Source organism: Piliocolobus tephrosceles, chromosome 15, assembly GCF_002776525.5.
Source record: "Piliocolobus tephrosceles isolate RC106 chromosome 15, ASM277652v3, whole genome shotgun sequence".
In the NCBI taxonomy this organism is placed as follows: Eukaryota; Metazoa; Chordata; class Mammalia; order Primates; family Cercopithecidae; genus Piliocolobus; species Piliocolobus tephrosceles.
In genome coordinates this window covers 97,961,265-97,976,340 of record NC_045448.1, presented here as the reverse complement: position 1 = coordinate 97,976,340, position 15,076 = coordinate 97,961,265, and the positions used below count along the sequence as shown (strand labels likewise).

At 36.7% G+C, this 15,076-nt stretch overlaps 1 pseudogene; it reads right to left on the bottom strand.

Moving 5' to 3' along the window:
* Nucleotides 1-5,886: 5,886 nt before the first annotated feature.
* LOC111542128 lies at nucleotides 5,887-6,542 on the bottom strand (annotated as a pseudogene).
* Nucleotides 6,543-15,076: the final 8,534 nt, after the last annotated feature.

Below are 15,076 nucleotides of genomic sequence, written 5' to 3'. Positions count from 1 at the left end.
TCACAGGGAACATCTCCTGACCTTGACTTTAATCTTAAGAGACACTGAGTAACTTATTACATCCTCATCAAAGAACAAAATTTATTGTTTAAGTCATTGCTCTCCCTGTGCAGATCATTTATGATTTTATAGATATTTGTCATCTTACCTTTTTTCTTGTGGAAATAAACGAAGACCACTAACAGAAAATAAACAGAGATGATTTATTCAAAGCTACCTGTTCCAGGGAGTTAGTTACTATTACTTGTTTTTTGCAGAAATGCAAAGTCAAGTACAAGTATAAAAGCTTTATAAGGTGATAAAAGAGAAGGCTTCCAGCATTGAAGGTTGTTGGCCTGTTGAAGGCTGTTGACCTGGGGAAGTTGGAGATGACCTAATCAGAAATGAGGCATCCCTTGTGATTGATTTGGGAGCATACGTGGCTTTCTTTTGTTGGCCCTGTGTTAGAAGTAAGAGGAAAAAGTAGGAGAGCTGCCAGTCATTGACCAAGTCCTGGTCACATGAGTTGATGGCAGCAGAGGTTGTGATTTGGCTCCCTGGACTGTTAGCTACAGATTGTAGTTCAGAATTGTAATGTCATACACAGTTTGACTGTTGTCCCTTTGTTTATTTTAGTCTCTGACTTGACAATCTGAGTAGTTTCAAGTGTCTAGCCCATCCCATCTCCATGACCATTTCAGTTGTTCTTATTCTGATGATCTTCAGTTTTATTTTTTCTTGAACTTCAGGGGAAAGAGCTGGCCATCTATTACAGGCACAGATTTCATCTACATTTATACATAGCACAGATGATCAAAATTTTTGTTTTGTTTGTTTTTTCTATATGAAGATGCTGTTTTACCTGTCCTACTGAAACACCATGTTTTGATGGATGTGTCGGCTTTTTAATTTAATTTAGTTTAAGCCTAGTTTTCCATTTTAACATATAGGGTCTGTAGTGGCTCCCTCTGTTAGTCATGGTTCTCTAGAGGGACAGGACTAATAGGATAGATGCATATATGAAAGGGAGTTTACTAAGGAGTATTGACTCACGAGATCACAAGGTGCAGCCCCACAATAGGCCGTCTGCAAGCTGAGGAGCAAGGAAGCCAGTTCAGTTCCCAAAACCTAAAAAGCAGGGAAGCTGGCAGTGCAGCCTTTAGTCTGTGGCTGAAGGCCTGACAGCCCTTGGCAAACCACTGGTGTAGGTCCAAGAGTCCAAAAGCTGAAGAACTAGGAGTCTGATGTTCAAGGGCAGGAAGCATCCAGCATGGGAGAAAGATGGAGGCCAGAAAAGTTAGATAGTCTAATCCTTCCACGTTCCTCTGCCTGCTTTTATTTTAGCAATGCTGGCAGCTGATTAGATGGTGCCCACCCAGACTGAGGGTGTGTCTGCCTCTCCTAGTCCACTGACTCAAATGTTAATCTCTTTTGGCAACACCCTCACAGACACACAAACAGGAACAATACTTTACATCTTTCCATCAAATCAAGTTAACACTCAATATTAACCATCACTCTCCTCATTTTTATTTTGGGTTGAATAGGCAGCTAAAAACCTGTAGTCTAAGTAGAGGTGTTGTTTTTTCTTTGTACACTTATAACTGGCAGAATAATCCTGGGCTATGCCTACTGCTTCCTCAAGGGAGATGTCCCTGCTCCTGACCCTTTTGTCCCCAGGTCATTGTGTGCCTAGGGAAGACATTATTCTTCAGGTTCTGACTGATTGAGGTGGGCATCTCATCTAAGTGTGGGGGAGTCTACATGTTTGTAAGTGGTTTATGCCAAGACCTGCTGGACCAATCTGAATCTTCTCTTGGAAATTTAAGATGAAAAATATGAAAAGATAGAAGAAGCTGGAATTGGGCTCTGAAACTAATAGGATGCTTAAGAAAGACCATGAGGTGAAATATGAATCTAAGGAAGGTAAATTTAGGAGGAAACAAAAATTATGGCTAATCAGAAGCCATGATGTAGAGTGAATGTTTGGATAGAAATAGAAGAAGTCAGAAGGGAGGAAACAGTATAATTAAACTAAAGAAGCAGGGCCGGGCGTGGTGGCTCAAGCCTGTAATCCCAGCACTTTGGGAGGCCGAGACGGGCGGATCATGAGGTCAGGAGATCGAGACCATCCTGGCTAACACGGTGAAACCCCGTCTCTACTAAAAAAATACAAAAAACTAGCCGGGCGAGGTGGCGGGTGCCTGTAGTCCCAGCTACTCGGGAGGCTGAGGCAGGAGAATGGCCTGAACCTGGGAGGTGGAGTTTGCAGTGAGCTGAGATCCGGCCACCGCACTCCAGCCTGGGCGACAGAGCGAGACTCCGTCTCAAAAAAAAAAAAAAAAGCAGAAGCACAGAGGAACTGAGACACATAAGGAGTAGAGGAAGACTCAGACTTTTGATGACTTATAATCTTCTAGGATCTCACCATTTTACATATGTTATACTATAAAAATACATTTATTGTCTGACTCCTCTGTAAGAATGCAAGATGATGACATAAAGGACTCCATCTGCCTGATTTTCCACTGTATCCCCAATGCCTGGCATATGGCAGATATTAACTAAATTTATGTTAATTAGTATATATTGAATTAATAAATAAGGTTTATAATTTTATGATTCTATACAAGTTATTTGCATTGATTTGGAACTTTACTATTAGCAGATCTCAGTGGCTGGTACAGGCTACAAGTTTTTATTCTGTAATTTACAGATCTTTGTTAAAAATATAGATAAGTTGGAATCCAATTACATGCCTTACTGAGCCCAATATTTAACCTTTTTCATTGACAAAATGTGATTTTAGTAACTTTCTTGTCTTTGAGTAATAAGGCAATATATGGGCTACCTAGGGGATATACATATTAAGTAGCCTTTCCCAAACTTTCCTTTTGATAAATTAGTTTAAGTTTTTCTAAGAATAGATTTTTTAGATTGAATATTGAGAAAGAAAGGTGTAATTATAAGAGGACTAGACAGAAAGCACTAATGATACCCAAAGCATGTGATTCTACATATTAACATAATAATTTCAGAAGCTAAAAAATTAAATTCTATATTGAGTACAGTAGAATACAAAAGTACAAATCAGACCATGAATATTGGCAAAATATAACACAACGTTGTTTAAGAAGAAACTCAAATTGTATGTGTCTTTGTGTGTGTGTCTGCACACAAAGCTGTAAAATCTGCATTATCTCACCTAAAATATTTTTGAAATTGATTTATTTTCATATTATTGTATTTTATTACAATATGTGTAGTGTATAGTAAGTTAAGGGGAAAAATGTAAACAAAATGAAAGTCATGGGGAAAATGGCATCTTGCTTCAATCTTCAACTTAAAGTTACTGTTAATCGATTTATACCATTATGTCAAATTTTGGTCATCCTTTCAGAATTTTAGACAAATGAAAAGGGACAAGGTGACACCAAAGAGTTAAGCACAGAAAGTGATATTGATTAAAAAGTTGAAAGTAAAATCTACCTTGACTAGAACTGAACATTCAGATTCCTCTCTCCAGAGGAAAATTTAATTAGAATCATAATGGTTCCTATTTTGATTCATTCATACCATGTCAATTAGCCACTTATGACTTGAAAATGCCTTTTCTCAGCTGCATTTGGCTATCTAAAATCCTACTGAGCATGCTGTTTGGCATGTCTCACTGCTCTGAAATCATCATCTACTTTCTAAAAACCAGAAAATCAGTTTGCTTGTGATTTAAATTTCAAAAAATAGTTTGAGGAAAACACAAAAAGAATCAACTGTTTGAAGGCTTATCCTTTCTTCATTGTACAACAGCTACTTCTACCAAAAACAAGGAGTGTGTGGATACTTTCTAAGAACTCAAAAATGAGAAAACCAATATCAGAAGTCTCAGTGCATGAATATATGTGCATACATATATACAGACTTAATCTCTATAGCCCCGAAAACAGATTTTAATGGGTAATCCCAATATTCTAATTCAGAAAGCAGAGATAAACAGTTTTGTTTCTAAATCAGTGGTATTACTAGATGAAATGTTTAGTAGAATATTGCACCTATAATTCAGCAGTCTTTTGATTATATCCCATTTAAAAAATCAAAATAATAAGCACATTCTTCTAACAGCAATGAATTCTCCCACTTTTTATTTATTTTGACATACTGATATTTCCATAAACTTGCAAGTGGAAGATAAGCTGTTCAATAAAAGCTGTCTTATATATATATAGTATACAGAAAATATTTTAAAAGTCTGTTTGTATAACAGATTATTTCGGTACTAATGAAAAACTAAGATACAAAGAATTGGCTAGAATGAAACCATCACTAAAACCAAGACACACAGGGCTTTCCTGCACTTCATTTCAGGAAAAAGAATTCCAAGTAATTCTTACTGTGTTAGAAGAATAAAGTACATTTGACCCAGTATACATTATTGCATTCCCTTAAAGCAGGGACTATTAAAAGTTTTTAAATTAAACAATGTTCAGGCTTACTTCCGTCTGTACATTCTGGAATAATCGTATCACTGGTTACACACAATTCTCTCCTCATGCAAAAAACCCCCCTCCAAAACAACAACAACAAAAACCTCAGTTAGTTGTTTTCTTAAGTCAAAGTAAGTCAAACAAACTAATAATAGCAATTTAATTAGCAAGCTGTAAATCAGGGAGGTATAGAAATTCAGCAGTTAAACTATTTCCTGCCTACAGTACTGCCGTTACTCAATTTATTAGAAGAATTAATAGGCATTGATGGTCAAAATAAGAATTTCAATATTGCAGCAAATGACAGAGGAGTGAAAGAGTTTCTAATGTTGTTACAACGTTAATGATCCCTTAAAAGGTAAAGGATTGTGTGCATATGTGTGGAAAGGAGTAGGAAATAAAAGCAGGAGGTTAAGACAGGTATTTAAAGGGAATGCTGGGATAGCTACATTAGAATATTTATTTTTTAAAAAACTGCTCTGAAGTCTGCCCAGTGTACCGAAAACATAAAAAACAAAACAAAAACAAAAAACAGAGCCGACATTAGTGCAGGTTTAATCTGACAATTTATTTGTGGGGAAAAAAGCTAGTTGGATGAGAAAAAGTTCAGTCCTTTCCTTGCAAACACAAAGAAACTCAACAGGATTTTTAAAGGTAGTAGGCCAGAAAATGTGACAGTAACTCTTATAATCCTTTTCAATTAAATAGACAAATGAAGTTGTAGACAAGTGTTAAAACACTATTCAGCCTGAATATTTATCAGTCTATATATCCTGTTGTTCAGTTGGTTTTTGATTAAAAAAACCCAACACGCTTTATAAGACCTACCACCACATTTAGAGTGATGAAAATAAATTAGTTCCTCTCCCCCTTAAAGATGCTGTTTAACCTCTAACACATGAAAAGCTATATACTATCTTATACATATTAACGAGTGTTTTTACATAAGTAATGCAGTTTTGGACTTATATATATATAGTATACAGAATATATTTTAAAAGTCTGTTTGTATAACAGATTATTTTGGTACTAACAAAAAATTAAGATACAAAGAATTGGCTAGAAATGAAACCATCACTAAACCAAGACACACAGGGCTTTCCTGCACTTCATTTCAGGAAAAAGAATTCCAAGTAATTCTTACTGTGTTAGAAGAATAAAGTACATTTGTCCCAGTATACATTATTGCATTCCCTTAAAGCAGGGACTTTGATATTACACTGTATTTGTGGTAAAGTACTAGGCACAAGAATATATATCATTTAGGCATTTTCAGTCTAATCAGTCTCTAAGGTTATCATTTAATTCTTGGCAATATATAATAACTGGTATGCATTTTGGTACCTAAGTCATGAATTGTGGAGAACAAGAAGCAATGCATTATAGTAACAGGGTTTATATCCAACAATTGCAGTGTTGAACAAATCTATGAACTTCGCGATTTGTTTTGCTGTTGGTCACTTGCAGCAGATCCTTAATTTGATTCTTTCGTATTCATGCTTTCTCTATCTGCAGTCCACAACATTTCTTCACCTGTGTCATCATCATGTAGGTCTTTTGAAACTAATCGTCTAGCTAGTTTGATATTGAGTCCTTCATTGTAGTGAAGCTTCCTTTTCATTTCAAATTGTCTTTTTTTCTCATTCTTCGGCTGAGAGGTCCTCCTCTCCACTGCTTGCTTGTTCCCTGAACCCAATACTTTGGTTCCAAGCCTTCCGCAGCACCTAATTTCTTAGCTAAGGTAGCTGGCACCACGGTTTCAGTGGTTTCTGTATCACTACATGCATCTTCATCATCACCCATTATACCATGGTAAGGAGTGCTTGGTTCATCTATTTTCATTAAACAATAGTCTTTGTCTGCTGGATGATATGTCGCCAGGATGCTCATTTTATCCGATTTCTGGCTTTTTTTACTCAGCTCTTTGTCAACACTTCCACAGGGCTGTTCTGACGAGGCCACCATAGAGGAAATCCTGAATGTCTTGTTCTTCAGGATCGCCTTGATGGGCTGGTGCAAGGCTGCCATTGCCAGGCATGTGGGCTGTGGGCTTGGGGTCTGCGAAGAGAAGGGTTGGGCACTAGCAGAGACCTGCAAGCAGCTGTGGAGCCTGCTCAGGGCTAAAGCGTCCACACCTGCACCTGCTGTCTCAGAAACGGCTACCAGAGAGGTTGTCAGGACACAATGACCCTGATGCCAGAGCCAATGCTGAACTGTTGGTGGCTCCTCGCGTGCCCTTAGCTGCTGGCACTTGACCCTTAGCCACCTGCACTTGACCCGCGGCTCACAGGGAGACACTGGCCAACAGATTTTAAAGGGTATCATCCTCAGAAAGGATGAGTTAAGTTGTGCTGCAGTAATAAGTAGCCCCAAATCAGCAATTTGCCACACATTTTCTTTTGTTTGTTTTTTAAATTACACTCTATTTCTCTCATGGCCAGCAGGAGGTTTGTTGCAGTTACTTAGGTATTCAGGCTGCAGAGACTCTGACTTTATATGGCTTTTATGATCTAGGTGCTGCAAAAAAATGTCGCAGTTTGTTTGTTTGCTCTTAGAATTTCTGCCCAAAAGTGATACTTACTATTTCAACTCATGTTTCACCATGAAAGCAAGTTACACGTCCATGCCTAATTTCAAAGGGCAGGGAAAGTAGATCCTACCATGTGCTTAGAAAGAGAAGAAGCAGCAGCTGAATTTTTCTTCAGCATAATTAAAATTCAGCTTAATTTAATTTTTAATTTTTAAATTTTTTATTTTGTAGAGATGGGGTTTTGCCACGTTGCCCAGGATGGTCTCGACCTCCAGAGTGCAAGTGATCTGCCAGCTTCAGTCTCTGACAGTGCTGGTATTACAGGTGTGAGCTACCACACCTCACCTCTGAATTTTTCTAAACATCACTGATGACACCACAAAAAGTAGTTTTTACTTTGGCTATGAATGAAGATCCACAAACAGGGCAGAATGCCTGAGCATAGAAATCCCTGGCAACTTGGTGTTCCCTTTCTGTTGACATACCTCCTTTCTTCAGGAAAAAAAAAATGACCCTGTTTGCATTTTGACATGCATGATGCATGATGACATCTAAGGTTGTTCTACTTACGCACATCGAGCATTAATTTTTTTAAATGGCTCCTTGATTACATATTGAGTAAAATTCCTTTTCTTTGAATGAGAAAGAAGAAGTGTTGGAAGAAGGCAGGAAAAGAGGCCAAGAGTAACACAAAACAGATGGAAATAATAGAAAAGCAATAACAAAATGGCCAATTTAGACTCAATCTTCTCAAGTATTATTTTTTATGTAACTTATATAAACACTCCAATTAACAGGCAGAGCCAAATCTTTGCTGCCTATAAGAGAAAGCTGAGAAGAGCAGAAATCAGTACAAAAGGAAACAAACGAATGATGAAGAAAATTAATGAAGTTGAATGTTGATTCAATGAAAACCTACCTTGGCTACCTTGGTGGGCCTAACTTCTGTTTTTTGTCTTTTCAGTCTTATGCTGTTGCCTACAGCTATTACTGGCTTCTCTGCCACTTAGTTGTCACTCACTGACCAGCTTCTCAGACTCTTCCTATGGTCCATGAATCAAAAAATATTTTGAGAAGAAAAGCAATATGCAGATAAATAGGTGCACCATACTTCCCTTCTCTTTCAAAATGTGGACACTCAAATCTTTGGAATATCTCAGATGCTCTCCAATTTCTTTAAAAGGATTTAAAATAAATTTGGAAGTATTCACAGTGGGAATAATGTCATTCTGCTGCAATCTACTCCATTACAGCCAGAAGAGAAAACTATCTGTAAATGATTATTGACTAGCACTGACTAATGACCATGGATTTGGTCTTCTTGTGAAAGTATTTTGCATCCTCTAAATATAGATATGTCTATTGAGTTATTTATAATAGTATTAGTATTAGTAGTAGTAGTGGTGGTGGTGGTGGTGGTGGTGGCAGTAGTAGTAGCAGTAGCATTTGCAATTTAACTTAATTTTGGATCTGTAATTCATTGCTTAAAATATTTAAGAAATTTAGCTTTACAACTATAGTTTTAAAAATACAGTCATTTTGTATACCAAAAAATGCCTTTCACATCCAGGCAATATAATCAAAGGAAGTAGAAATTGCCAAAACTCTCATAGTGAAAGCTTGAAATAGTTGCTATAATTAATTCATATTTCTATATCTCAGACAGTGACTACCTACCTATTAAAATGTCTGTCTGACTTTCAAGAAGAACTGGATGACAATCAGCAAAATATGATTCAAGTAAGACAAAAATTAGACTATACATTTAATCATAGGAAACTTAACATTTTTGAAGTGTTTCGAAGTTATGCTCGTAATCCTAAAGCTGCTAAATATATCAAAAACCAAACAAGCATGAATTTTGAAATGCAGTGTGTCACCACAATGTTAAAAATCTTTTAGAATAATTGTTTGTCTCCGTAAGTAAAACAATTTTAGCAAAAGGAAAGAATGATAAATTACTATGTGAAATGTATGCTGTTGTTGGTTAGTTAATGAAAACAAAGCAGCCTACAAGAAACAAAAAAAATGCACATTTGTTTTCTTCAAAAGCCTGCTGTTAAATTGAAAATGCAGCTTCTGTTTGATGGCGTCATCAAATCGAGGAAACAATATGTTTCTGTATTAGAGTAAGGAAGTACAGGTTTTTCTCATAGCTTTGATTTTCCAGCATTTTATCTGCAATCATTTTATTCTTAATTCACATACAATTGTTTGGTCTGTCAGTTGGTTGATTGGAGGAGCTCTGTGGCCCCCATCCCAACTCCCTTCTGTGTGCCTTAGCAAGTGATATATGAAAAGGGCTTTTTGGGAGTTAATAGCTGACGCTTCTCTTGATTTGCTTCTTTTTGCTGATGTTGTGACCAAATCTTTCAGACATTTGTTTTTGTGCTTTTAAATGCAAATTCCAGTCTGTGGGAGAGAACACATTTTGAAAAATTTTGCCCCTTGCTTTGTGATTTGCATATTAGAATGACTCATGGTCTGCATTTCGGATGATTGCCGACCATGATACGCTCTGAACAGTTCCTAATTAAAATGGATGACTTTTACTTCTGGAGTTTTGCTGGGGCTTTCAATATATCCAATTAACTTTTATCTTTGAAGCCAAAATTACAATAAGCAGAACAGTACTCCGAATACTATGTCTGGGCTGTTTGAAAATATTTAGAGATTATTTAGGAAGATATAATTTGCTTGGTCATGATCTTTCTAGATTTGGCAGAACTTAGAACTTTGCGACAATTTTCAGATTACATGCATTCTCTTGAAGTCGTTTTGAGTAGAGATACTTTTCAGGAGTATATTATGGGTCATTAATTAAACTCCATCAACGAATGTCAGCCTTGAAATCATATTAAAAGTTGATCATTTTTAGGTTGAAATTGTAGCCATTTTTGATTGAAGTTATAGGTTGAGACTATAGTCTAAGGTCACACTGAATACTCATCTACATAAACACTTCATCAGCTCCTTTGGGAGAGCAGGCCATCACCCTATCCCTCTCTCATGCATTTTATCATTTTATTTATATGAATATCTAGAAATATTCACAGGCACATGGCCAAGAAAGTGAGATCTCTAGAACATCAATATTAACATTTCCAACAAAGGAAAAGTCATTCTCATCCTCTCAGACTGTGTGACTGACTAGAGAGTGTACTGGAAGTAGACGATAACCAGAAAACTGTTGCAGACTGGGCCTTAGGCACCTCTTTGATGCCACTTCTGCTCTTCTCAGACTCAGGTGTTTGGACACTTGTTCCTGGCTCATTCACTACTAATTGTTCCTAGGGAGCCATATAATTCAAAAGAGGTTTTAGAGAAAACGTAGATGCTTTTAATAACTACAGTGCAACAACAGACCTAAACTGGGACTCTGTAAAGCAAAACCTGTGTCCATCCAAATCTGAGCAACTAACATCCTGCAGCCACCATATAATAGAGACTTCTGTTTGCCCACGTGTAACTGTTATTGGTGCTTCTCTGTTGACTCTGAAGTTTAGTAAGAATAGCAGTCTCAGCTTGGTGCTGTCTTGGTCCGTCAGCGCTGCTATCACAAAATACCTGAGACTGGGTAATCTATAAAGAACAGAAATTTATTTCTCATAGGTCTAGAGGCTGGAAGTCCAAAATCAAGATAATGGCAGGTTTCGTGTCCGGTAAGGGTCTGGTCTCTCCTTCCAAGATGGTACCTTGAATGCTGAATCCTCACATGGTGAAAGGTGAAAGGGCAAAAGGGCCTAAATAGTTCCCTCCAGTTTCTTAATAAAATCAGAAGAAGTCTATTATTGTGGGTGGGGCCCTTGTGGTTGAATCACTTCCCAGAGGCCACACCTTTTAATATTGTTTCATTGGGGGTTAAGTGTCAACATGAATTTTGGACGGAACACAAACATACCATAGCAGTGCCCATGCATGTGCAACTTGGAAGATGAAAAAGTTAACCCCTTTTTGGAGCAAGCCTTTTAGCAATGGGAGTCAGTGGGTATTTTTGTTTCTTCTATGAACCGACTATAATAAAATCTTCAGAAAGGGCCTCTCAAAAGACAGTAACAAAATATGAACAGTCAGGCTTGCTTGATGTGAAGTGGTAGCCAGCCAGGAAAGCACTCTTGCATCGTCTCTTCCCATTCCTTTTCTTTCTCAAACTCATGGTGCATGAGATCACACTGCTTAATAAAGCAACACCACATAGGCTTATGCCTCAGGCTCTGCTCTTTGAGTAACCAGCCTAAGAATATTAAAAACAGTTACATCTATAAAAACAAATTCGGCACTGTTTTAGATAAATACGTTGAATCCATTTCAGTTGGTGCCTTAGGAAAATAGCTACCAGCTCTTGGCAATAGGCAGCTGTAAAATTCAGAGGTCAAGGGCATAAGAAAATATAATGTACATATAACAACTAAGGCTCTCAACAATAGAACTCAGTAGCAGCAGACTTGGAAAAGTTCTAACAAAAGTAAAATCTGAGAAAGTGTTTGCTCACCTTGAGGGAAAAATTGAGAAAAAAGAGACGTATGAAAATGATGTAACACAGTAAAGCAAATCAAAAGAGGTGGCCCAAATGTAGAACTGCATAGAAATAAAATTTTGCAGGAAGCAGTTGCATGAGGAGGCTGAGGAGCAGAGAATGAATGTGTGCTTTGTGGAAAGCAACACATTTGGAATCTTACACTGGCTTCACTCCTCCTACAAAAATCTCTTGCAGATAGCTGGCTTAAAAACACCCAGTCATATGAATGATATTTTAGAAAAGGGACTAGAACCTTTTATATACAATATCTATACAAAGATGCTACCAGAAGGGGAAGAAAAGATCAGCAAAGAACACCTGAAGAAGAAGAGAATTCCCCAGAAAATTATTGATATGCGGGAGACCAAAATTACAAAAAATACAATTTTCATTAATTTTAAAGAAATGCCGTTTAAAAAGTATACAATGAAGAAGTGGAACTTGGGGAAGAGATGTAAGAAAGCAAGACAATATTAAACACAGCCTAACAGAACTCAGAATAGAAATAAAAATAGCAAACCATCACCAAATCCATACTAAAGAAAATAAATTAAGTAACAGGAATTAGAAACACCCCCACCAAAAAAAAAATAAATAAATAAATAAAAAAGAAAGTGTTAAAAAATATTACAGCAACAAAGAGGTAGAAAAAACTAGCCCAAATAACTTTTTATATTTTATTTTTTTAAACGACACATAATATTTGTACATATTTATAGAGTACATGTGATACTTTGTTACCTGCATAGACTATGTCATGATCATGTCAGGGTATTTAAGATTTCCATCACCTCCAGTATTTGTTATTTCTATGTGTTGGGAACACTTCAAGCCCTCTCTTTTAGCTATTTTGAACAACATGTTTTTGTTAACTATAGTCAATCTACTCCCCTCTTGAACACTAAAGCTTCTTCCTTCCATCTAATTGTATGTTTCTACCAGCCTCTCTCTATCCCTCCCCCTGCCACCCACACATCCTTCCCAGCCTCTGGTAAGTGTCATTATACTCTCTACTTTCATGGGATCAACATTTTTATCTCCCACATGTGAGTGAGAATATGTGATATTTGTCTTTTTGTGGCTGGCTTATTTCATTTAACATAATGACCTCCAGTTCCATCCGTGTTGCTGCAAATGACATGATTTCATTCTTTTTAATGACTGAATCATATTCCATTGTGTATATATACTACTTTTTATTATCCATTCATCTGTTGATGGACAGTTAGGTTAATTCCATATCTTTGCTATTGTGAATAGTGCTTCAATAAATATGTGAGTACAGGTATCTCTTTTATACAATGATCTCCTTTCTTTTGGATAAATACCCAGTAGCAAGATTACTGAATCATACGGTAATCCTATTTTTAGTTTTTTTGAAAAACCTCCATACTGTTTTCCATAATGGTTGTACTAATTTACATTTCCACCAGTAAGAATTCTCTTTTCTTTACATCACCAGCGTTTGTTATTTCTTGTCATTTTAATAGCCATTCTAACTGGGGTAAGAGGACATCTCCTTGTGGTTTTGATTTGCATTTCCCTGATGATTAGTAATGTTGAGCATTTTTTAGATACCTATTGGCAATTTGTATGTCTTTTGAGAAATGTCTGTTCGTGTCCTTTACTCACTTTGTAACCAGTTGCATGTAATCAGATTATTATTATTTTTTCCTGGTGAGCTTTTTGAGGTCTTTATTAGTCTGTTTTCTTACTGCTATGAAGAAATACCCATGACTGGGTAATTTATAAAGCAATTTAGATTTAATGGACTCACAGTTTCACATGGCTGGGGAGGCCTCACATTAGTGGTGGAAGGTGAAGGAGGAGCAAAAGCATGTCTTACATGGCAGTAAGCAAGAGAGCTTGTGCAGGGGAAGTGCTCTTTATAAAACTGTATGGCTCCTAAGATTTATTCACTATCAAGAGAACAGCATGAGAAAAACCTGCCCCCATGATTCAGTTACATCTCACCAGGTCCCTCCCACGACATGTGGGGATTATGAGAGCTACAATTCAAGATGAGATTTGGGTGGGGACACAGCCCAACCACATCAAGTTCCTTGTATATTCTCGATATCGGTTCCTTGTTGGATTAATAGTTTGTAAATTTTCTCCCATTTGGCAGGTCATTTCTTCACTCTGTTGATTCTTTCCTTTGCTATGAAGAAGCTTTTTAGTTCACTATAGTCTCATTTATCTATTTTTGTTTTCGTTGACTGTACTTTTAAGGTTATAGAGCTAAAATATTTGCCTAGACCAATGCCCTGAAGTATTCCCCCTAAGTTTTCTTCTAGTGGTTTTAAAGTTTCAGGTCTTGCATTTAAAGTCTTTAATCCATTATAAGTTGATTTGTGTACAATGTGAAAAATAGCAGTCCAATTTCATTCTTCTGCATATGGCTATCCAATTTTCCCAGAACCATTTATGGAAGAGGGTATCCTTTCCCCAACATATGTTCTTGACACCTTTGTCCAAACTCAGTGGGCTATAAATATGTAGATTTATTTCTGGGTTCTCTATTCGGTTCCATTGGTCTAAGTGTCTGTTTTTATACCAATAGCATGATGTTTTAGTTATATATATATGTATATATTATATACATAAAATATTTGTTATATATATAAAAGATTATATATATATAAAAGATTATATATACACACAAAATCTTTGTCTGGTTTTAGTATCAGGGTAATTGATCATCATAGAATGAGTAAGGGAGAATTCAGTGAATTCTCACATTGAGAAATCAAGGTATAAATTAAGGAGAAAAATCAAAAAATTCTTCAAACAAATAAAAATCAAAACACACTAAAACCAATGAGATACAGCAAAAGCAGTTCTCAGAGTTCCATCAGTTTTTTGGAATAGTTTAAAGAAAATTGGTTTTAGTTCTTCTGTACCTGTTTGGTAGAATTTGGCATTAATGCTATACAGTCCTGGACTTTTCTTTTTGGGGAGACTTTTTTAAAAAATTACTGACTTAATTTTGTTACTCATTATTGGTCTGCTTAGGTTTTCTGTTTCTTCCAGATTCAATGGGTAGGTTGTGTGTGTCCAGGAATTTATCTATTTCCTCTAGGCTTTCCAGTTTGTTAGTGTATAGTTGTTCATAATAGTCTCTGATGAGCTCTTGTATTTCTGTGATCTCAAGTCTTCTGTCACTTTTTTGTTTCTGATTTTATTTATTTGAGTTTTCTCTCTTTTTCTTGGTTAGGCCTCAGCGTGTGTAGGACCCAGAGGGAGCTCTGTCTCAGGAGCAATGCCATTGTGCTGTCTCCAGGCAGTCCCATGTGTAAATCTGGGGCCTCACCTGGGACTCTTATGGCTGGAATCATTGGAGTCCATGGTGAGAATGTGGATCACTGATAGTCACTCATTTAACCTTTCTCATGTTGGAAATCCTTTCCAGGCTCTCAGTCAGTCCCAGCCAAGCAGACTGCCTCACTTCCTTCTCCTTCCTTGCCTTAAGTATTTCCTATCATTTCTCTGTTGAATTCCAGCAGTCTCTTTTAGCTGATCTGCTCAAAGTGTGATTATCCAACTCAATATTTTGGTTCTTCTTTT